The following is a 25231-nucleotide window of genomic DNA, read 5'->3' on the forward strand; positions in this document are numbered from 1 at the left end:
CCTCTCAGGAAGATGCTGACTTTATCTCTGTGCTACCAGTCTGTGCTCCTGAGCCTTGGTGATAGCATCTGAAACCATGTTGGTCCATCGGACTGTTAGCCACTATGCTTTACTGCCTTTCCAGTAGAACACACTGAGTGGCTGCATGTTACCTAACTGAGCAAACCTCCTGGCTCCCCAGACCTAGAATGCCTCCATGCATATAAATGGATCATATCATTTTCTTCACTGGAGCCTACAGTCCTAACTCTCAAGAGAAGTGAGTTCTCATCAGCAATGGGAAAGGAGGCTGACTTACAGAATCAAGGGGTACAAGTCTGACTCCATTTTGCTAAGGAGAGTGTGACTTAAAATTTTTCATGTACCTTTATAGAGATGAGGTAAATCCATAACAAAGCCATTGGACTTATTATTTGAGAGCTAAGGAAAAAGTCAAGGTTGAAAACTTTGGAAGGCTGAAAACCATAGTCCCTTTAGTCTGATGGAAACATGGGTTCAGAAAGGAAGAGTGATTTGCTGGAGCTCTTGGTAGAGCTAGGAGGATCTGAGCCTGGGTCCCAGTTGCCTACACTGTGTTATGACCAACTTCTCCCATGTCTTGTTTCTGCAACGCTTTGCTCTCTGTTGGGACTAACCTGATCAGCTTCTTCATGTTTCAATTGTGGATGGATGATTATGTTGTGTCGCATTTTACTTTCTAAGTATCATCTTCTTTCATTTTCATTTACCACATCCCCACCATGCTTCTGGCCTTATGCTTGTCTCCCTGAAAGTTACAGTGAAGGAGACAAAGCCTTTGCTCTCCTTAAGAAGTCCAGTGAGATGTGGTCACCTTTTTGCAAGGTATAGACAAAAAGAATTCATTTTTCTCTCACACAAGAATGCTGGGAATAGTTGGTCCAGGATCCAGGATTCATCAGGGCTCATGCCTCCTCCCCACTCAACTCCACTATCTACAGCCCCATGTTCACGGGTCTGTCCTCCACCCCTACCTTCATGAAGTCCTTCTGAGCAGCAAGAAAGGGCAAATGTATGCATGCCAGCTTGTTCATTCCTATTTAAGACCTTTGCTTGGAAGATCTTCCCCAGAGTTTTCACTGGCCACTGCAAACTCCAAGAAAAGATGGGAAATTGCATTTGTATTTGAGCTGGTAGGTACATTGCTACCTCCCAATGAGATTGGAATGCCCTTGGAAAGAAAGAAGGGAAGTAGATACTGAATAGACTCCCAGCCATCTCTACCAGAGTGGGGTCAAAGAGTTCCTAGAGTTGTATGCAAAATTAGGAATATATACACAAAATTTTCTGGGAAGAAAGTCCATAACATTCTCTAAATCTTTAATAGGATCCATTGGGTTAAATGGTCCAAATAGACTTGTGCAACAATAATTCTAATATATGAAATTTGGTTTTTCATGCCCATCCCTAGTCAATTTCTTGACAGTTATCAACATGGGGAGCATTAGGAAAACACAAGGCTCCAAGGCACGGATTCTGTTTTATAGACTCAGTACTCCTACATCCCAGCTTTGTGACCATGGGAATGTCTCAGAATCTCTCTGAACCTCAATTTTTTGGCTAGTTAAAGGGGAGAAAAAAAAATACCTAAGATGTTATAAGAAAGTTTCTGCTTCTTGCAAAAAAAAAAAAAAAAAAGTAGTCATAGGAATCAGATTTAGCCTCCCATTGAAACAACTACAAATCCAGACAAAGCATGAGAAACAACAGTTTTCAAATATCAAACATCAAGCAGCACAAGACAGCACCCTGAGACAGAGAAGACAAACAAGGAGTTCTCTGCAATTACCCCAACTTATTGCCAGAGACCAGTACAGGGAGGTAGAACCCAGGCAAAATTTGACAGGTACTCATGAGCTGAGGAATGGAGTTAGGGGTTCAGGAGTATGAGATGACTGTGTCTTGCAAAGCAGAATAGTAGTGAGGAGAGGATGTATAGAGATCTAAAGATCTCTCTCAAGTCTTCATCTGAGTACTGCTCAATACACATGTGCAAGGATACCATCCTCTCCCAAGGATACCATTCTTCTCAAGGATTCAGAGGAAGTAATCCCTAGAGCTGAAACAGAAATATCTCGTTTTCACCAGCTAGAATGGAAAGACTTCACAATTCAAAGGTCATCAAGTAGAATACACAGAAATGTATTGATTGCCTCAAGAGTGGGTAAAATTAGCTCTAAAGTCTGCCTTCATACCATCTAACAAATATTAAAAATGTGTGCCAAAAGGAAAAATGGTTTCTATGTCACTTAACTGTGTCGCAGAAAAAAACCCCAAGCTCATAGAATATTAAATGTCCAGCACATACAAGAATAAAACCAATAATATATGACATAAAAATTATCAGACATGCAAAGAAAGCAGGAAAATACAATCCATGATGAGAAATATCAGTTTCTATATTCTATCTGTTTCTACAGAACACAAAACGGCACAGTTGATAACATTAAGAGACAAATATCCTAAAACTGTTACAATAATCATGTCCAGGAAAGTAGAGGAAAGTTTGAACATGTTGAGATCTGGAAGATTAATAGCAGATTAGGAGCAGAAGAGAAAAAAAGATTAGTAAACCTGAAGACATACTAGTAGAAACTATCCAAAACTACAACATTGACAGGGAAAAAGACTGGAAAAAAAATAATCAGAGCATCAGTGAGTTGTGGTACAGCCTCCAGTATGGTAACATATGTGTAACTGTAGTCTGCAAATGAGAGGAGAGACAGAATAAAAGAAATAATATCAGAAGAACTAATAGCTAAAAAAACTAAAAAATTTGATGAAACTTTTAGCCCACAGAGCCAGGAAGTTCAATGAACCCTAAGTAACAAGAAACACCAAGAAAAATTTAGTGAGGCACATCATAATCAAATTGCTTAAAACCAGTGATAAAGAGAAAATCTTAAAAATAGTTGGTGATGAAAAGACACATTGTGTAGAGAACAATGAGAACAATAGGAGCAGATTACTCATGGGGAATAATGCAAACCAGAAATAAGTGGAGCAAATCTTTCAAGTACTAAACAAAAACCCCAGCAGCTAGAATGTTATGCCCAGTGAAAATATTTTTTTAAAAAAGAAAGGTGAAATAAAAAAGAAAGGCAAAAAGGACACATGAAAATTAAAAGCAGCACAGCAGCGCTACAAGAAGTATTAAAAGAAATCATTCAGGCAGAAGGAAAATGTAGTTGTTGGAAACCTGAATTACACAAAGGAAAAAAGAGCACCAGAAATGGTAAATATGTTGGTAACTCTAAGACTTTCTTTTTTACTTGTTATTTTTGATCTCTTTAAAACATAACTAAAAATTTAAAGGCAAAATAGTAACTAAGTATCATGTGATTTATAACTTGGGGAGAAATTGAATGCATGACAATGACAACCACAAAGGCCAGGAGGAGGTAGATTCTTGTCTTATATGTGAAGTAATATAACACGATTAAACTGTGATAAATTAAAAAAAAAAACTGTGATAAATTATAAATGTAAATTCTCAGCCCTTCAGCATCACTAGAGAAATAAAACTGAGTTATAACAAAGAAACCAACAAAGGGACTACAATGGCATCATTTTAAAAAGGAAGGAAGAAAGAGAAGAAGAGAGAAAGAAAGAAAGAAAGAAAGAAAGAAAGAAAGAAAGAAAGAAAGAAAGAAAGAAGGAAGGAAGGAAGGAAGGAAGGAAGGAAGGAAGGAAAGAAAGAAAGAAAGAAAGAAAGAAAGAAAGAAAGAAAGAAAGAAAGAAAGAAAGAAAGAAAGAAAGAAAACAGAAAAAAGAAGAAAGGGAGGACAAAGAACAGAGGACACAATTAAAATACAAATAGTAAGATGATAGATTTAAACTCAACCATATAAGGGCACCTGGGTGCCTCAGTGGTTGAGCTTCTGCCTTTGGCTCAGGTTGTGATCCCGGGGTCCTGGGATCGAGTCCCACATCAGGCTCCCTGTGGGGAGCTTGCTTCTCCTCTGCCTGTGTCTCTACTTCTCTCTCTGAGTCTCTCATGAATAAATAAATAAATAACATCTTTAAAATAAATAAATAAATAAATAAACTCAACCATATAAATAATTACATTAAATGTAAAAGGGCTAATAAACATACCAATTAAAGGGCAGGGATTGTCAGACTGAACTTAAAAAGCAAAACCCAACTATATGTTTCCTACATGAAACCCAGTGTAAACATACAAATTTGTTTTTATAAAAGGATAGAAAAAGACCATACTACCAGTAGCCACCACCACCCCAACCCCCCAAAACTGGAGTGGCTATATTAATACCAAAGGAGATTTCAGAGCAAATCATGTTACCAAGGATAAAGAGAATTAAGATGATAAAGGGGTTATATGTGAGGAGTAAATAACTATCTTTAATATTTATCCCCCTACTTATCTAACTTTAAGATACATAGAGTAAAAAAGATAGAACTGAAAGGAAAAGAAGACAAATGTACAATTAGTCACAAATTTGAACATCCCCTCTCAGTAACTACTGGAACAATTAGAACAGAAATCACTGGCGCATCTGGGTGGCTCAGTGTTTCAGCATCTGCCTTTGACTCATGGTCCTGGGGCCCTGGGATCAAGTCCCACATCAGGCTCCTCTGGGGAGCTTGCTTCTCCCTCTGTGTGTGTGTGTCTCTCATGAATAAATAAATTAAATATTAAAAGAAAAGAACAAAAATCACCGATAACATAGAAGATGTGAAAACCATCACTTAAGTTGATCTCATGGATATTTCTAGAATACTCCATCCAATAAGAGCAAAATAATTTTTTTCAAGTGCACATGGAGTATTTACCAAAATAATCATATTCTGGGTCATAAAACAAGTCTCAATAAATATAAAAGGCTTCATATCATATAAAGTATATTCTCTGATCACAACAGAGTTAAATTCTAAACCAATAACAGAAAGATATTTGGAAACAAAATACCACTCTTCTAAACAACCAGTAGGTCAAAGAAGGAATCAAAGGAGGAATTAGAAAGTATTTTGAGATGATTGAAAAGGTAAAACACAACTTATCAAAATGTATGAGATGCAGTCAAAGCAATGCTTAGGGGTAAATTTATAATAAGTGCATTTTATAAAAAGAAGAAGGAACTCAAATCAATGGTCTGAGCTTCTACTGAGTCTTTGCAATGCATCCCACATGTGCCCTGTCCAATGCTTAGTGTTGGTTAGCATAAGAGGTGGGGCAGCCTTGGGTGGTGGTCTATTTATTACTTTGGTTCTCAAAGATATACTAGACAGTATAAGAAAAGATCTGCCCCCACAGGTGGGGCATGGGAGTGAGGGTGGGAGGAGGAGTATATATCCAGGAGTTCAGAAAGAGCTTTGTGAGGTCACTTTCCAAAGTCCTTCCCTCTCCATGATTTTCCAAGTGCTTTCAAATTTCCAGGGCTTCCTTTTTCAATCTTCTGGCCAGAAGGCTGAGACATGAATTAATCTACTCTTTTTTTTATACTTCCTCATCTGTAGCCAAGAGACAGAAGGGCAGAGAGAGAAAAAAGCAATGAGGCTTGAACACACCTAGGACCACAGCTCCAGAAATGGGAAGAAGAGATTCTGCATCCTCAGATTTGGCTCTTGCAGGGTCTCATTGCTAGAGCTTCTGCTACTGCCTTAGGATTTCTTGGGTGTTGAGGAGGGAGTGTGAAAGAATGAGAAAACCCAGGGAAATTCATACTTGCCCTGAGGGTTTGGAATTCTTACTCTAAGAGCTGGAGGTAGAGCCTTCTTGGAGAGCTTTCTGGGCCAGAGTGGTCTCATTTTTGGGTTTCCGGATGCATTTTTAAAAATGGTAAATTCATTTTTCAGTGGTCCTTCAAATTCCAGCTTTCTTCATTTATCCTCCACTATGTATTTCCTTTTCAGAGTCCCGCACAGCTGTTGCATGCATTCTGTCCAGGTTTTATAGTTACATTCAGAGGAAGAGACAGATACTTACTCTTTCTGACCTGGAAATAAGCCCAATGACCGATTTTTACCAAAGCACCAAGGCAATTCAATGAGGAAAGAATGATCTTTCAAAAAATGAAGCTGTGACAATTGGATAGCCTCATGCAAGAAAATGAACCCTGACATTTACCTCAAAGCACATGCTAAAACCAAATTAAAATAGGTCACAAATCTAAATGTAACAGCTAAAATTATAAAACTCCAAGAAGAAAATGTAGTAGAAAATCGTGGTGATTGCGGATTTGGCAGAGATTTCTTAAATAGGGCACAGAAGCCACAAACTATAAAAGAAAAAGATCAAATTGTTTTTCATTGAATAAAAAAATTTGCTTTTCAAAAGACATTCACACAAATAAAAAGGCAAGCCACAAATTGGGTAAATTTTTTTGTAAATAATCTGACCGAAAAGGATTTGTTAGCTTCAGGTGGACAATAAAATGATTCAACAGTTCTGTACATTTCTCAGCGTTCATCGAGGGGAATATACTTGTATAATTCCCTTTATCTATTCCACCCAACCTCCCACACATCCCCCTTCTGGCAACCACCTGTTTGTTCTCTATAGTTAAAAGTCTGGGTTTTTTTGGTTTGCCTCTTTTTTGTTTGTTTGTTCATTCATTTTGTTTCTTAAATTCCGCATATGAGTGAAATCATATGGTATTTGTCTTTCTTTGATTGACTTATTTCACTTAGCATAATGCCTTCTAGGTCCACTTATGCTGCTGCAAATATGGCGAGATCTCCTTTTTTATGGTTGAATAATATTCATATATAATCACATCTTCTCTATCCATTCATCTATTGATGGACACTTAGGCTGCTTCCATATCTTGGCTATTGTAAATAATGCTGCTATACACATAGGGGTGCATATATCTTTTCAAATTAGTGTTTTCGTATTCTTTGGGTAAATATCCAGGAGTAGAATTCCTGGATCATATGATATTTCTATTTTTAGCTTTTTAGAAACTCCCATACTGTTTTCCACAGCGGCTGTACCGATTTGCATTCCCACCAACAGTGCATGAGGGTTCCTTTTCTTCCATATCCTTGCCAACACTTGTTTCTTGTGTCAACAAATTATTTTGCTTTTAATGGGCGAAAGACATAAAAAGTCACTTCACCAAAGAAATGCAGATGGCAAATAGTCACATGAAAGAACACCCAACATCATTAATCATTGGGAAGTGAAAATTAAAACCACAAGGAGACACCACTACATGCCCACTAGCATGGCTAAAATTAGAGACAGACCATACCAAGTGCAGGAGAAGATGCAGAACAACCAAAGCCTCATACATTGCTTGGAGGAGTGTGAAAACTTTCAACCACTTTGGAAAACAGTTTGGCAGTTTCTCAAAAAGTTACATCACCGTTCAACTTACGCATTCTACTACAAGGTTTTGGGGCAAGAGGGATGAAAACATATATCCAGACAGAACTACACATGAAAGTTCGTAACAGCTTGTTTGCAATAGCCCCAATCTGGACACAAACCACATGTCCATCAGCAGGTAAATGCATGCAAAAATGATATAAGCAACCACAAAGATGAATCTCAAGTTCATTACCCCAAGGGAAAGAAGCCAGCCAGAAAGGGTACATCCTGTATGATTCCATTTTACATAAAATTCTAGGAAATCTGTAGTAAAAAGATCAGTGGTTGCGAGGAGTACCGTGTGGAGAGGAGCAAGAAGGGATTCTGAAGAAGCAGCAGGGAACATTGAGGGAGTGATGTGTTTTATGGTAATTAACTTCATTATGATGGTAGATTCATGTCCATATGCATATGTTAATATTCCACAAAATTGCGCACTGAAAATATATGCAATTCATTGCATGTCAATTATACACCAACGGACCTGATTTTTATTTTTAAAGTTGTTGGAAGAAAGACAGAAATAATGGATAAAAGGGCTGTAACCACACAAATTATGAATTTCAAACATGACATCCTTCTCAGTAAGAGGAAACTAGTCCAAAGTAAAATGGTTCCTGAGTAGAGAGCAGCAAGACCAGATGTCTGAATGCCTCTCCTGGTCAAGCCTTGGACTTAGAGGTCTCTGGGAGCTGGCTCGGTACATCCCAGCCTCCCAGATGGGCACTGTATTGTCCTCATTTTACAGATAAGGAAATAGAGTCACAGAAAGGTGAAGGAACTTGCTCAAAGTCACACCGCTAGTAATGGTCAAGCTCAGAATATGAACCCAAGCATGGAGCTCAGGACCCGGTGCTCCTAACCATGATCCTCCACTGACTCCTCATCCTATGTCTTGTTGCCCCTGATTCAAGGAGCTGAAAGCAACCACATTCTGTTTATAGACTTCTATTCCAAAAGAGTTCTCTATGGGAAGCTCCGTGGCTCTTGCCTACAACCTCCAACCTGAGCTGCAGTGTGCTTTCCTTCCTTCTCATTCCTAGAACCCCTACTACCACTTTTCACCCTTTTGGGACAGCTTAGATTTCCAGAACTTTCTAGAACCTTCCAGGTATTTTCATGCCTCAGTGCCTACACTCTCATGAACCTGCTCCCTGATACACGCTGCCTGTTTTGGTAGCCAGGCCAGCTTCGTTTCATCTCGGAATCATCTCATCTGTGACCTCTTTCTGACCCAAGCCCCAGCCACACTGTTCTCTGCTCCCCTGTGCCTCATTGAGACTCTGGACTCAGCTACTGTTTGCAGGCAGGAGCACCTGGCTATTAGGGATGCAGGGTTCCGGGACAGACACCCAAACATGATAGTAAATAATGTGGAGCAGGAGGAGGATAATTGGTTTTTATCTGATAAATAAAATTTTAAATTATGAAAAGGTTTATCTAATATTTCACACAATTTGGTCCTATTAAAATTGTAAACCGATTCCCGAGACTGGTCAAGACAGCTGAGAGTCATCAGTCCTTCTGGAGATTCTGACAAGGTAGAGGACAACAGGACATCCCCACAGAAATGGCATCCCTTTTTTACTATACATTTGAGGAATTCATCAGCCCTCCAAAGGGGCCTCTGCTATGGCAGATTCTCAAATCACTGTCCTTGAAAGCTCCTCTGCTGTCTCAGCGCAGTGGATGTGCTCTACCGAATGTTCTGGATTTCATTCCTCCAAATCGTTGTGCATCCCCAGCTTTGCTTGTGGCAGAAGAAATTCTTGAAAAACACTGAAGTTCTGAGAACTTGGATGGCTCAGTGGTTGAGCATCTGCCTTCAGCTCAGGGCCTGATCCCAGAGTCCTGGGATCGAGTTCCGTATCAGGCTCCCCACAGGGAGTCTGCTTCTCCTTCTGCCTGTGTCTCTGCCTCTCTCTGTGTGTCTCTCATGAATAAATAAATAAAATCTTTAAAAAACATAAACACTGAAGTCCCAAAGATGACCATGGAACCTGTGAGCACATCACTTTCCATGGGAAGGCATCGTCTCAGATGGGACCTTAGTTAGCAATCTTGAGAGGCAGAGGTTATCCTGGATTATGCTGAGTGGGCCCAATGTAATCACAAGGGTCCTTATAAAGGGAAGGAAGGGGTCAGATGTGGAAGGAGAAGATGTGAGGATGAGAACAGAGGTCAGAGGGGAGAGGAGTTGCTGCATGCTGTCATTGAGGATTAGAAGAACTTCTAGCCAAGGGACATAAAAGCCCCTGGAAGCTGGAAAAAGCAAGGAAGTTGGTTCTCTCGAGAGCCTCCAGAAGGAAAATCGCCTTGGTTTTAGCCCCATTGGACTCATTTTCAGATTTCAGACCTCCAGAACTACAAGATCATAAATCTGTGCTAAATTACTAAATTTGTGATAATCTGTTACAGCAACAGCAGGAACTGAAGAAAAACATTTCCACACTTCTATCCACTTTTGGGAAATAATGCATCTTTGAAAACTTCATGTCATAAACTGATTTATGTCTTCCCCCCAATCCATGCGGTGAAGCCCTGACTCCCAAGGTGATTGTATATGGAGATGGTACTTCTAGGAGGTAATTAAGGTAAAATGGGATCATAATGGGTGAGCCCTAACCTGTTGGACTGGTGGCCTTCTCTGTGTTTCTCTCTGCCATGTGAGGACACAGAAAGAAGGTGGCTGTCTGCAAGTCAGGAAGAGAGTCTTACTGGAATCCAACCATGCTGACACTTTTTAAAAAGATTTTATTTATTTATTTGACAGAGAGAGAGCATGTGAGAGAGCACAAGCAGGGGGAGTGGCAGAGGGAGAGAGAGAAGCAGGCTCCCCGTTGAGCAGGGAGCTGGACCCCGGGATCATGACCTGAGCTGAAGGCAGGTGCTTAGCCGACTGAGCCATCCAGGAGCCCCTGTGCTGACATTTTGCTCTTGGACTTCCAGCCTGCAGAATGGTGAGAAAATAAATTTCTGTTAAATCAGCCAGTCTCTGGTATTTTGTCACTGTGGCTTGAGCTGACTAAGTAAGGGTCTTTGCAATCTCCTTTGCAATTGTACTGGATGCTGTGACATGCTGCCGCTACCTTGCTCCTGTCGCCCTCATCACTCCACCCAGAACCCCATCCTCTTGCTGACGGCATCTACACCTAATTGCCTGGGGCAGGTCACCCTGATTGGTCACTGCCAGGGGCAGAAGCCTGGCCTTTGTTCTGGACTATTCTAAAAGTCATCGCAGCAGAGCTGCCAGTGGACGAAAGGCCTCCTGATACTGCTTCACATGTCATTCAGTTTCTCCTCTGCCCTGGCTGCTCCCCTCGCTCCTGGAAAAGAGGTAGTGCCCTGGTGGCTCCTCTGTCCCTTGAGCAGCTTGCAAACGAGTGTCTCCGAGCCTATATCCTGGGGGCCTCACCGAACAAGCAAACATTTAGATTGTATTGCTTACAACCAAGAAAGTCAGATGGTCTTGGGAACTGATCTGCCTTGAGCAGAGGGATGGGGGTCTGTGGCTTTAGCCCAGTGAGCCCTGGAGTTGAGGGGAAGAGTGGCTTGCTGGAGATGACATTGCAAGCGTCATTTCACTAGAGTCTCTCCTGTGATGAAGACCTTTGCTTCCCCTGCCACTCCATCCATATCTGCAGGAACTTGGCTAATGAGCCCACATGTAAAGAGGATTGCCTTGAACTTGTCTTTCTGTGTGGCACATCTCCCCCAGCCCAGCCCAGCCCAGCAACCTGCTGAGCACCCCTACGTGACCCAGTCAAGGCCACACAGAGCATAAGGATTGCCTTGAGGAACCCTGCCCAGATCTCTGATCCCTAAATCATCACATGGAATAAAGCCATTGTTTTAACCTACTAACATTGGGGTCCTTTGCTCCCCAGTAGTAGATGACCCCCTATTCCCTCTACCCTCAGATAGTCACTAACTCAGAGATGTGAAATGGTATTAAATGACTCAGGTGCACTACAGAAATTGGGCAGGCTGGGTGGGGGGTCGGGGAGGACAAGAAAAAATTCTGAGACCCAACTAAGTGCCAGGTCTCGGGCCAAGCACTTCTACTCGGTTCTCTCGGGAGATTTAGTCCCTGGGTCATATAGCAGTGCCTGTCCCCACTCTACAGAAGTGCACGCAGAGGCCTGGAGAGGGGTAGGCTCTACCTAGGGGTAGATAGGTTGCTTGAGGTCACCCCGCCCCCGCAAGCTAGTGGCGTGCCAGCATTTGTGAATGCATGCATGCATTCATTCATTCCCTCAACCAGTCTCTTGTGAGCGGCTACTGCGAGCCAGACTCCACGGGAGGTGCTAGGGAAACATGGGTGATGGAGAGAGTAGACTTGAATCAGAGAGGAGAGTTGGCTGGGGGTTGGGGGCAGGTCTCAATAGGTGGTCAGAATGGGCCTCTCTGAGCAGGGGACATTTGAGCCAGGACGTCTGGGGCTCTGAGGCCCACACGCTGTAGCCCTGGGTCGCAGGCAGGGCTGGGCCGGCTGCGTGGCACCAGATAATGATGCCTCCCTGTCGCCCACGCTGGCAACACCGGCTGCGAATGCCATCCGGCGGCTCCGTGTTAATTGCTCCGGAGCAGAAAGGGCCATATAATTTGGATCAAAAGGCCCCTCTCAGTGAAGTCTAAATTGTTGCACTTCATGCTGCCTGGGGCGAGCTGAGCCAGGAGCACTGCCTCCGGAGTCATGAAGTCATTGCTCGGGCCTCCATTTTGCCACTTGCTCTGTAGGTGGCTTAAACCTTTTCTGGCCTCAGTTTCTTTGCCTATAAAATGGGAGTGAAAAACCGCCCTGATGACCTCATGGCACCATAGGTGAGGATCAAGTCAGGAAGTTGGTTTGAAAATAATTCCATGAACATGTCCCGAATCCTAAGTTCAAGCCACATAGACACTTGGTGTTCTTAAAGATTTTTTAAAATTTATTTATGAGAGAGAGAGAGAGAGAGGCAGAGACACAGGCAGAGAGGGAGAAGCAGGCTCCATGCCGGGAGCCCGATGCGGGACTCGATCCCGGGACTCTAGGATCACACCCTGGGCCAAAGGCAGGTGCCAAACCACTGAGCCACCCAGGAATCCCAACACTTGGTGTTCTTAGAACTTGTCCTGCACATCTATCCATCCATCCATCCATCCATCCATCCATCCATCCATTCAGCATTTCTAGCACACACATTTTGTGCCAGGCATGGGTTCTGGGGTTGCAGAGCTTGCTAGGAGTCACTGGTCTCTATCTAAGAGCTGACTTTCTAGAGAAGAGACAAGCAAGGAAACAAAAAAGTGTGACTAGAAAGCTACAACCTTGCTGGGGAGGGGAGTTGGGGTCTGGGCTTTGAAGCCCAGGAGTCTGCCCCTCAAAAAAGTGTAGCAGGACATCCCAGCAGAGGAAACTACATGAGCAGAGAAGCAACATGCTGCTGTGGGTGCAGTGGGGTGGGGTTGGGGGTAGCCAGAGTGAGCAGGCAGGGGTGCATGCCTGGTGAGGCTGGGAATGCAGGGTCTGGAATAAAGGGGCCTCTGCGGGCTGGCAGAGGAGAGTCTGCACTTGGTCCCTGGGCTACTGGGAGCCATGCAGGAATTCCTCAGCAGGGAAGAGATTGAGTGAGTCTATTCTGGGGGAAGGGGTCTCTTGTAACTGCGTGGAGGGTAAAATGGTGAAAGGCCAATCTGTGGGAGGCAGTTGCAATGGTTTGAACCACTCCTTCATACTCATTGAACACCCACCCTAGGCTTGCCCTGGAGAGGTGCTGGGGGTGCATCAGAAGGCACTTGCACTCCAGCAGGAGAAGGCAAGGAACATAAATGCATGAGGAACGTGGGATGCTGATCAGAACCACAGAGAAAACCACAGCAGGCACGGACAGGTTGGTGCGGTTGCTTGGCCCTGGCTGACCTCTCCGGAACCACAGAGGCTGGCAAGCTAAAAAAAAAACTACATTTCCCAGACTTCCTTGCAGCTAGGAGCCCAGTTAGTTCCACGGAGCCTGTATAGCTGCTGGAGCAGAAGAAAGCTGACCCAGGCAGGGCCTCTCCCCACCACTCTGAGCCACTCTTTGCTGGTGGCCCAGGCGTGTTTTGGCAGCGAGCAGTATTACATTAAGTCTAGGCAGGGACCAACGGCAGGGACAGGGTCCAGCAGTGTGCCTGGTGACCCACGTTTGGGACACTGAACCCCTGACTGTGAGCTCAGGGTCTGCAGAGGCTGTCTCAGTTATCCGAGGCCTGAGGACAAGTGCAGACGGCCCCCCCTTCTCCTCTGGCAAAGAGAATGTCAGGAGTCACCTGGCCAAGGCCAGCAGGGGCTGTGACCCAGCGTTGTGGGAGCCGTGGGGAAGAGAGTGAGGAAGGGACAGCTGAGTAGGACAGCAGTGTGGCCGGGTGGTCACTGTGGTGCCTGGTGCACACTCCACACTCTCCAGTGCGAGGGAGGCCCCGGGGTCTGGAAGGCTGGGAAGTGCTGGCACCTGCTGGGGCGCACAGTGGCTGTTTGCTGATGTGAGTGCTGAGCTGCGCTCCCTGGGAGCCACAGGGCCTCTGCTCTCCGCTTTTCAGCTATGAGGTCTAAAGTGAGTATCTCAACCCTACGTGCCTTGCTTTTCTCATCTCTGAAATGGGAACAGCCCCTCTGAGTGTTTGCCACAGGTCTGGCTCCCTGGGAAACACCCTGCCGTGCCTGTGCAGGAGATGCTAGTGGGGAGAGAGAAGGGGATCCGGAGATGCCGCAGATGCAGCCTGGGTTCCCGAGGAGGGACCTTCGGACAGAACTGTCCCCCTCCCTGGATGAGGGCTGCCCCCCCTCGCCCCCTGGAGCAAGATGGCTCTCCAGCTGAGAGAGAGGGACTCAGGAGACCGCCTCGGCCACCTACCTCCCTACAGCTAAGAACGAGTGTTTCCTCCTGAAGAGGGTGAGGGAGGCGAAACTTGCCGTCCTGTGGGCTTGCTGGGAGACCCCGTAGCTGTTGCTACTTCTCCGTGCGAGGGAAGCCAGCAGCCAGGCTTCCTCTGGTGCGCAGAGTTAGTATCTGTAGGGGAGCTGTGTTCAGGGCTGGCCTACCTGACAGGTCAAGGAGGTGAGGGAGGTGAGGGAGGCAGTGGCCTGGGGCAGAGACAGCCTCGTTCCCATTCTGGAAAGTGCCTCAACCGTGAGCAACAGACCCTCTGAGTGAACTCTGGGGCACTGCCAAGGAGAGAGCGGGGGGCTGCTGGCTACCTTGGCTCTGTCCCGGTTTCCCAAATAAATAAGCTGTGCACTGTGTAATTCCCCCACTTAAAATAAACCCGATTTCCCCGTGGAACAGAAACTACAGCTTAGCATTTCTTGGCAGCCAATGGTTTCCAGAATTTCACGCAGGTTAAAAATAAAAATGCAAAGCATTATGATAATCCCTTCTTCTGTTCTCTCTGCACTTTGCAGTTTGCAAAGTATTTTCTGAGCCATGATTCACCACGGATCCCCGCCACCATCTTTGGAGACTGGTTGTTTTATTCCTCAGGGTGGATAAGGAAACTGAGGCAAGGAGGGGACAGAGTCCACAAGACTGCCCGGGGCCCCTCGGCCCCTGTTGGGCATCCCTCTGCTCAGCTAGTTGTCATGTTAGGGGACAAGGCATGGGGTTTAGAGAATGAGCCCCAGTGTGTGATGTCCTGTGCATGCACTGGGGAAGACTGGGAAGCCATTAAACCTCAAATCAACACAAAGCCATATTTTGAAGTATGGGGAGTTGAGATGGAATAAAAAGGCCACAGGGTGGGGCCACAGGGATCAGTGGGCAGCTCACTCCTGGATCCAGCCCTACCTGGACGCCACACTCCACAAACCTGGAGCTTGAGACATCACAGATAAGAGAGAAAAGGAGCCTGTAAGTTCAGTGGGAAAGACTGGGATCCTCTTTCCACTGACCAGGGACGGTGTGGCCAGGTCACAGGCTGGCGGACAGCTGGGCTCAGGCAACACAGTGATGACCCATCGCAGGGCTTGCCACAATTCAGGTATCCAGAAATGGTGCCTCGAAGAAAGGCCTCTCCCATGGGGGGGGACCCAGCAGAGAATGGGATCGGGGGTCCATGGCCATCGCCACCACGTGTTTCCAGAGCTTTGCACCATGGTCATCAGAGGCCCCCGACCTGACCACACATTTTGCAGAGCTGTCAGCCTCAGGCTCACCATCTGTGCCGTGGACCTGTTATTCAACCTCTCTGAGCCCCAGGTTCTGAATTAATAGCAAGGAACTCAGTGCCTGTGGTTGTTAATCTGGAGTGAAAGTGAGGCAGTCTTAAAGTGTGCTCATAAATCAGCTTCTGGGGAGGACGTGCCGTGATGGGACATGCTGGGCTGATGTCTCCGGGGAGCTCAGCCACTCACAGACACAACAAAATAATATAACTCCTGTCTCCTCTTCCAGGAAGTCCTCCCTGACTGTATCTCTGGGCTCGCACATCCCCACCATCCTGTCCCCTACCATGCCTCTATCATAGCACACATCAACCCACATGTCCAGGGTCCTTTTGTCAGCCTTCCTCAGGACTGGGAGCTCCCTGAGGGGAGTATCTTGTCTTTTTCTCCCTGGAACTCCAGACCTAGCACATTTCCTGGCACGCAGAAGGCTGGATTTCCACCCACAAATAGTTGTCGGATGAACAAAGGTGTGAATGAATGAATTGCATCCTCCAGCAATGCAGTGAGATAGAAGGGAGAGGGAGTAGACAGTGTGACCCCATCTCAGAGGAAGGGAGGTGGAGGCCCTGAGAATGGAATCGGCTCACCTAAGGACCCAGGGAGGCCAGTCAGTGATTGACTCTGGGTGAGAAAGTCTCAAGGACTTTTTGTAGGGCGATAAATCCCGGTGTCGTCCTGTTTCTAACTAACTGCTAAGAGCACTGCTCCATGACCCTGGAGAATGCCTCCTGGCCGGAGAAGAGCTAGCGGAGGCCCGGGGCCTGCAGTGATCCAGGGGGGCAAGAAAGGGCTGCTTCTCAGAAAAGAATGGCGCCCAAATCCCTGTTCACCTCATTTAATGCTCCAAATTTTCTGAGAGGCCTAATTGAACATTCCTTCATGGAACCCTCTAGGTGGAACAATTAAGTGGCCTCTTAGCAGCGAGCAGCTCCCTAGGCAGGCCCCAGATTTATGTCTCATGGGGAGGCAGCCTATTAGCTGTGGCCATAAATCTCGGGGCCCTGGCTGGCAAGGTGGATTTTAATAAAATCATAGGGGACAGAGCCAGGCTGGGGCGGCAGATTTCCGGGGGGAGAGCCAACACTTGCCGGTAATTAATCGGGACGCCTTTGAGCGCTGGGGAAATGCCCAGGATTTTAATGAAAATTCAGGAGCTGGAAGCGGTGACCAGTTGGCAACCAAGCCAGTCTCCCCACTGGGATGGGGATGTAAGGAATTGGGTTGAGGTAGGAGGGGCCCAGGTCACTCCTGCCAAGGGCTCTTGAAGTCAAGGTGATACTCGGTGGACACTGATATAATTGTTCTGTTTGTTTAACTATGAAAATACTTTCATACAAGTTGATAAATTGCTTCTCCAATCCCCTAAAGACCTCCTGCTTTTCAGGGACCCTGTCCAGGAATCCCTGGACCTCCCCCATAATCCAGAAACAAGAGAGTCAATGCCTGGCCCAAAAGGGGCTTCCCAATCCTTTTGGTGGTTCTCAAGACCCTTCTTTACCTGCACATGTTGGGATGTCCCAAGGACCCGTCCAGACACTTCTTCCTTCTCTCCTCTCTGTGTTCTCTTGCAAGTCTGGATCTGCAGCCCATGCCCCCCTTGAGCCCCAGCTCAGGTACCCATGTGCTCCCCAGCAAGTGTCTCTCCAGGACGTAAAGACTGGACAGGCCCCTGCCTCCCCACCCTCACCTCTCCATCCCCATCTTAGCAAAGAGAGCTGCTTCACTCTGTGTGCACAGGCCCTGAATTCAGGCATGTTCTTGGGTCCTCATCCCTCAGGACATCCTGTCGGATGTTCCTCCAAAGCCAGAGTCACCATCCCCCTGGGGGCTGCCCCTGGCCCCCCAGCTCCTGCCCCCAGCCCCTTCCCTTTGTCTTAGCTCAGGATGCCACAAAACACCAGAACCTCACACACCAGGGGTGTTTCTCAAGGTTCTGGGGGCTGGAAAATCCAAGATCGAAGTGCCAGTCAATTTGGATCCTGGAGGACACTTGCTGGTTTGTAGACAGACACCCTCCCATGGGGGGAATGAGAGCTCTCTGGTGTCTCTTTTATTCTAAGGACACCAATCCCACCATGGAGCCTCTCCCTCATGACCTCATCCAAGCCTAATCACCTCCCAGAGGTCCCACCTCCTAATACCATCACATTGAGGGTTAGAGCTTCAACATAGAGACTTTGAGGGGAATATGAACCATCAATCCATGGCACTGCCCTGGGCTTCTGCCTGCTGGACTCCAATCAACTCCTACCTTGTCTCCCCACTTCCATTCTGGTCTACCTGTCTCCTCCGCACAGAGAGTTCTTAAAAATTCAAATAAGGTCAGTCCTCAGCTAGGACTGTGAAAGGCTTGGGATTTTAATCTCTTTGCAAGCTCATGAGTTAGCCCACCAAGGTTTCACAGATGCTGGTAGAAGACATGAGACTCTTGGATCAGAAACAAAGAATAGGGCAGCCGGGGTGGCTCAGCAGTTTAGCGCCGCCTTCGGCCCAGTTTGTGATCCTGGAGACTCGGGATCAAGTCCCACGTTGGGCTCCCTGCATAGAGCCTGCTTCTCCCTCTGCCTGTGTCTCTGCCTCTCTCTCTCTCTGTGTGTCTCTCATGAATAAATAAATAAAATCTATTTTAAAAAATTTTTAAAAAGAAACAAAGAATAGCATATTACCAAAAGCAATAGCCAGTATGTCATTTTCTCAAATTCTCCAGTTCCCACAGGGTGGAGAAACAAGGCCAAGAAATCACTGCACAGAGAGGGGTGCATCACAGGAAAGGAACCCCAAGCTTAGGGAACCTGAATCTTTTATAATGAGCGGTAAGCAAACCTCCCCAACCTTTGTCCTCGAGGGAGATATTTATCTCCATCATACTAGACAGCAAACAAATTGCCCTCTGCTTGGGAGGCAGACAGTATCTTGATCTTCTGAGGCTGCTCGCTACACAAATATCTTTGAAAAAAATAGCGTGGAACAAAGATAATCAGAGCTCCTGACTGTAAGATGTGCAGAAATGTGCCAGACCCATGGAGAATGGTGTCTGAATCAGTTATTTTTTGCTCCATGACAATGTCACTGCAAGTTTAGTGGCTTAAACCAACATATATTTAACATCTCATTATTTCAGACTTCTAACGTCTGAAAATAGTTTAACTGGAGATTTGGCCAGAAAGGAATCTACTTACAAACTCACACAGTTATTGGCAGAATTTGGTTCCTTACGGTTGCAGGACGGAGGGTCTCCGATTCTTGGTAACTGTCGTCTGGATGCTGCACTCAGCTCTTGACGTCCTTAGCAGGTCCCTGCCCAAACCTGGGCATCCCCAGAGTGGAAGTGTGCGTCATCAGAGCCAGCAGCTGGGGAGTTGCTTAGCAAGATGGATGTTACAGTCTTATGTAAACTAATCACATACGTGTAAAATCAGGTGTACAGCCCACCAGCTTTGCCATATTCTGTTGGGTAGAGAAGCAGGTCATAGGTTACTTCCACACTCAGGAGGTGGGGATCATAGGGCTGTTTTGAGAGCCTACTGCCAGAGTCTTCCAATATCCCTTGCTTAAAATCCAATAGCTTACAAGGGGATGGATTTTATGGTAACAGGAATTACAGGGCCTGGCACACAGTAGGCGCTCCATAATGATGTGAACTTGAATCCACTTTGTTCTCAGCAGACAGTGGTTGGGAAACCATTTTGGAAACCATGCAGGAGGCCCTGTATGAGTTTGAGATTAGCAAAGGTTCTCCTCCCTGGGAAGGGATCAGCTACTGCCTCGTGGAGGGTTCCCTGCAATCCTACACTGGAACTCGACATTTCCTCTGATCACTCCTTGCTGAGGAGGTGGGGGGGGACACTCACACTGCTGTGGGTAAAAGCGTGGATTTGGCATCTGTCCCCTGCTGTCATGCCCCCTGCTAATGGCGTGAGATCTGTTCCCCATGAGTCCTTTGGTTCATTTGCAAGGTGGGATGTGGTGCCCGTGCCTCAGATCCTGACCCTGAGCAAGTGTGAAAGCACAGGTACTGAGGAGGGCTGTGGATAGGAAGCAGCACCCGGGGTGCAGGCCAGGAAACTCAGGACAGTCACTGCATTTGATTCTAGGAACTGTCCCCTCAAGAGGGCACGGCTCTCCTCAGTTTCTCCAAGGAAACTGAGACTCATCATTTATTTGTCATCTGTACCGCTTACAAGCATCACGCCCAACAAATGGTATCTGTTTGTTTGATAGCTTTGTTTGGGAATAATCCTAGGAGATTTAAATCCCCACAGAGCACTCCTGCAGATTCCAGACTTCAGTCTCCAGGGGACAGGCAAGCATCTCCATCATCTGGGGCCTTCTGTGCCTGGAAGTGAGGGTGCCAGGCGAGGGGTTGTCAGAAGCAAACCACTCCCTCTGGAGGAGAGCTTTTCCTGAGGCCTAACAGAAATTTCTCACAAGGACCTCTTGCTGGGCTTCTGGGTCAGGAAGCATACCGTCTGATAGGGAGAACTGGAAAGATCGCCTTCCCTTCCCTGCTAACCACTGACCATGTTGCCCCATCTGCAAAAAAGGGGCAAAGGTCTCTGCCTTTAGGTGTACTTGGGCGGACACAATGATTGAAGAGTGAAAGATGCATTGTCTGTCTGCCTGTCTCCGGGAGCAGAGGTGGGGCACATGAGATGCTGCTCTGATCCCCACCCCACTGTTGACTCCCAGCTTGAAAACAGAGGAACTGGTCTAGCAACAGGACTTTCAGCATGGAGATGGAGAGGCAGTCCCGGCAGGGCAGAATTAATCCTTCAGGTGGGGACACCCAGACATCTCCAAGCTGAAGAACATCAGGAATTTGGGTGGGGATGACAGGTACTAGTGGACAGCTATTTAAAGACTTCCCAGTCCCTCGATCCAGGGCTCTGGGAGGCCCTCAAGGCCCTTAAAGACGTCACTCATCTGCATGGAACTGAGAGATCTTCTAGAGCAGCTGGTGACTCTCATTTTTACACACGAGGAAACTGAGGCCCAAAGAGGGTGAGTGTTTTGTTCAAGGCCCCCGGGACAGGCCAAGCACCTCGACTTCCCAGAGGCCCAGCTCTGCCACGGGATGAGGTTATAAACGGACTCCTTCTGTGGTTTCACCTGAGCCTCCTGCTGATCCCTGGTGTTAGGGCTCGAATGTCACTTCTCAGAGAGATCATCTCCCACCTCTTCCCAGGGGACCCTTCTAGTGGCCCAGAGCAGCCTGTTCCTCTAGCAAACCCTCACACGTCTTACGGAAGCTTCTCCACTGAAATCTTCTTTCCCCGTGGAATGTCAGCCTCCTCTCTTTTGCTCCTCACCTGTGCTCCAGAGGGCCTGGCACTGTGGGGCGGAGCCAATGCACACACGAAGCTATTTTTATGCACCATAAAGCCAGCATTCAGAGCGGGACCATGTAGGCTCTTTAGTGCTACACTTGGTACTGTGCCCCGTGTCCCCCTAGTCTCCTCGCGTTCATCCTCTTGGTTTCTGGTGACACGCCCAGCTCCCAGACATCACTCTGAGAGTTGTGCCTTGTCTACCTCACTTGTTTCTCCGGCAACCCTGTCATAGCTCCGCACACACCGCAGGTGCTCATGGAGCAGCAGGTGCCACAGGCGGAGTGTGAAAGAGGCCTAGCTTTAAATCCAGCGCTACCACCTGAGAGCCGCGGGGCCTTGAGGGAGCCTCTCTACAGGCTTCAGCTTCTTTGTCTGCAAAATGGGAAACACCCCCCTAGGCAACGCAGATGGGTGACAAGAGACGGTGTCATGACAGGGCTTTGGCGCATAGTAGTTGCTCAACTGCCTGAGTCCTCCTAGTGCCCTGCTTAGAATCCGGTCACACAGCACACCAACCCAGTGCTTCCACCCCACCACGTCCCTTCAGCCTCGGGCCTTCCGTGATGACCTCACGGCTCTGTACCTGCCACCCCGCCTGCCGATCACTTTCTGTCCTCCGAAGGACCAGCTGTGCTGACTACAGCCAGGCCTTCTCACGCTGGGACTTCTGCTGCTCTCCAACCCGCGGAGACTTCACTCTCAAGTGGTGCCTCCACTAGGAAACCTGCCGTGGCCACCCTCACGGGTGGATCCAATCCCTCCCTCGCTTGCTACTGCCAACCTGTGGATCCATGAGTCTGTGTGCCTGTCTGTCTGACCCACTGCTGCTCGACGGCTGCGTCTCCAGGACTTGGCACAGGCCGGGCCCAGCCACGCGCCCTAGGCAACCTTCCACACAGATCTCCGCGCCCGGGAGTGGAGATTCGGTGTATCCTCTAGATCAGATCCAGTCAAAAGCCATGATGCCTCCCTGGCTCCCAGTCTGCCCACTTAGCTCTCTGCTGGTATCTTTTCCCTCCTCAAACCCAACGGAAACCCCCACCCACCCGCCACAAGGAAATAAGGCTCTGAACCAGCTGCCGGGCCGCCTAAGAGTAAAGCAGCATAATTATATCTTAATAATTGTTTTGCAGCATAGGATTTATAATTACTAAATGTGTGGTAACTGCTCCTTAAATGCCCATGCTCTTTAAAAAACCTAATTTATAATTTAAAAAGCTGACACTTCTCCGAGCGCTTTATTTTATCTTGTCGGGAGTAATGGAAGAGTAAGTTATTGAAAACCTTTATTTTTCATTAGCCTTAAATTCAACGACAATTAATGTGCCCAATTTGATTATAAACTGCACAAATTAAACAATAAAGAGCTGTCTAATGAGAAATTAATTATGAGGAAGGGAAGGGGAGCCGGGCTGGATAAAAGCAATAACTTATGGCCCGTGGCAGGATGTGTCAGGTTTTAAAGGAGATGAAGGGCCCTCTCCTCAATGTGTGTCTTTGCTGATAGGACCCATCACAGATCAGTTGATCCAGAAACCATAACAGGCTAGTAATTGAAACTGCCAAAATCAATACTGCTGACAGCCTTAATTAAATTAAATATGGCTGTGATGGGCTCCCAGCGCCCGGCAGCCGCGGGCCACTTGACCCTCCGGCTGTGCACGCCTGATCGAGTGCGGCCGTGGTGTGATGGATCTGACCCCAGGGGACAGTTGGGGACCGGGCTCCCGCAGAAACAGGCTCCAAGAGGAAAGAGGCCGGCGCCCCGCCCCCTGCTGCCGGCTGGCCCCCGTGGCTGCGGACTGGGGCCGGGATGCTTTCCCCCTGAAGGGCTGGCTCCTTCTGTCGGAAGGTGGGAGCTCTGTGTCCCGTGGCATCTAATCTGGGGGGACAGAGAAGCCTCTCAGGTTGGAGGAGATGAAAAGTGAAAGCGCTGCTGAGCCCCTCTGTGACAAAACGGGGCTGATTGCCACCCCTTCTGAGAGAGGCAAGGGAGCCTCTCTGGATTGAATTTTAATCCCAGGCCTGCGCTTAGGACTCCAGGGACCTTCCACAGGTTACTTAACCCTGCCAAGCCTCATGCTCCTCTTCTGCAAAATGGGTACATGTGCCAGAGGATTGTAAGAGATGGTGTGTAAAATGCACAGGGTAGGATGGGGAGCCCAGCCATCCCATTTTGCATCAAGCAAGTGGAAGCCCAGAGAGGTAATGTGGTCATTCAGATCACTCAGGCTCAGAATCAGAACCTTGACCCTGACCCAGGGTCCTTTCTTTATCACTGTGGTGCTGCCCAAGAACTAAACACCTATAGTGTTTGGCAAGCACTTTTTGACCCATGCAGAATCCTAACCTAGGAGAAAGGTATGGGGTGTCAGCTCCATTTTACAGATGAGAAAACTGAGGTTCAAGCCGGCTAAGGAACTTGTTCAGAGTCATATACAGTCAGCCAGTGCTGGAGCAAGGGCTACACCTTGCAAACCCAGGGAGCACAGGCTCCAAAGATGGAAACCAAGGATGAATGGAGGAACCCTAAATCCTTGACTGGGAGGCCCTGATGACACCCAGCACTGCCAAGCTCCCTAGAATCTGGAACCTTCTCTTATACCCCAGAGCTCTGATCAATGGTGAATCCTGCAAAGAAGAAATATAAAGCCAACAGCTGCTGAGTGTTGGTTTTGTAGATGCTCTTATCATTCCTTTCCACAAAAACATCATCAAGTTAATGATAATGAAAAACCACGGAGAGATCTAGGTCACACACTTCCCTCCCATCACTACTGCAGATTTGGGGTTTGATACATTCAGTTCCTTAGATACCCTACAGCAGGGCTCCACCGCACAGGCTAGAGAGAACTCTGGATTTTTTATTTTTAAGATTTTATTTATTTATTCACGAGAGACACAAAGAGAGAGAGGCAGAGACATAGGCAGAGGGAGAAGCAGGGATCCCAATGTGAAATTTGATCCCAGGACCTCGGGATCACGACCTGAGCCAAAGGCAGATGCTCAACCACTGAGCCACCCAGGCGCCCCAGAACTCTGGATTTTTAATCAAAAGCCTTGGGTGGGTTCCTATCCTGACTCCATCAGCTGTGTGACCTTGAGTATGTGACTAAACCTCTCTGTTTCTCTTCTCATCTGCCCATGAGAACAAGAGTGGACGCTCTGCTTCCCTCTCAGAGCTGTTGCATCACTGAGGCAGCACTGCCAAGAAAGTGCTCCATAAACCAGACAGTCTGGCACACACGGGATCTCCCATGTTCATTCTGACTCTAATCCTCCGCTTGCCTTAGCCGTGGGTTGACGGAAGGGAAAAAAAATTCGCGATCGTTTTCTGAGATATTGTTATTTCCTTGCCCCCCAAATCAACGACTATCAAAAAAAAAATCTTCGCTTCATAAACATTGGTTTTCACCATAGGAAGCTGAACAAATAAATATCTTCACAGTTTGCTCGGCTGTCGGCTGGCTTGAGCTGACTTCTTAAACGACATGAAATAGGCGGCTCGGGTAACCCAATGTTTATGTCAGCGCTAACAAACTGTCCCTTCATTACAGGCCTGCCGGAGATCAGAGGCCCAGATGATTGAAGGAGACGCCTTTGAGATGCCCACGCCGTTGCCGTGACAACTCCCAGAGGGCGGGAGGGAGGGGGCCGCTGCTTGTCGGCGGGACAGGCTCCCGGCTCTCCAGCCCAGAGTGGGGGTGATCCTGCCCAGGGCTGCTTGGCTGGGGGCTCTGTGCACAGTCAGCACCTCTGCGGGCCCGCCCCCCGCCACCGAGGCCTTGGTGAAGGTGGAATCTTGGAGGGCGGCCCGGGAGGCCGAGGGGCCGTGAGGGTCAAAGCCACTTTTTTTAAGGCCAGTGAAAGAGCAATGAGGGTAAACATGCCCAACAATGATGGACACTATTAATGGTTCCCTGCCATGGTTCTTGCACGGGGCTGAGGGCTGGGGCTTTGCATCCGAGCGATCTGGGTTGAATCCCAGTCCAGCTGTGTGACCTTGAGCAAAGTCACTCGACCTCTCTGAGCCTCAGATCTAACAGCTTCTGCCTTATAGGTGGCGGCGAAGGTCACAGGCAGCCCTATCCCAGGCACCACACACAGGTCAAGCTCGTGGGCTCTTGGGGCCACACGACCAAGCTCTGGACTCCATCTGCTACTCTCTAGCTGTGTGATCTTGGGAAGTCTCCTAGCCTCCAGAGACTGTTTCCTCATCTAAACAAGGGAGGAAACAGCATCCAGTGCACATGAATTGATATACGTAAAGCACTGATGTAGCTGATAAATATTACTCAGTACAAGAAATGTCAGGTTTTAGTGGGGGGGGGGGCGTTCCTGGCACCCCCCCCCAGTCGA

The sequence above is a fragment of the Canis lupus genome, chromosome 3 (genome assembly GCF_003254725.2).
Source record: "Canis lupus dingo isolate Sandy chromosome 3, ASM325472v2, whole genome shotgun sequence".
Classification (NCBI taxonomy): domain Eukaryota; kingdom Metazoa; phylum Chordata; class Mammalia; order Carnivora; family Canidae; genus Canis; species Canis lupus.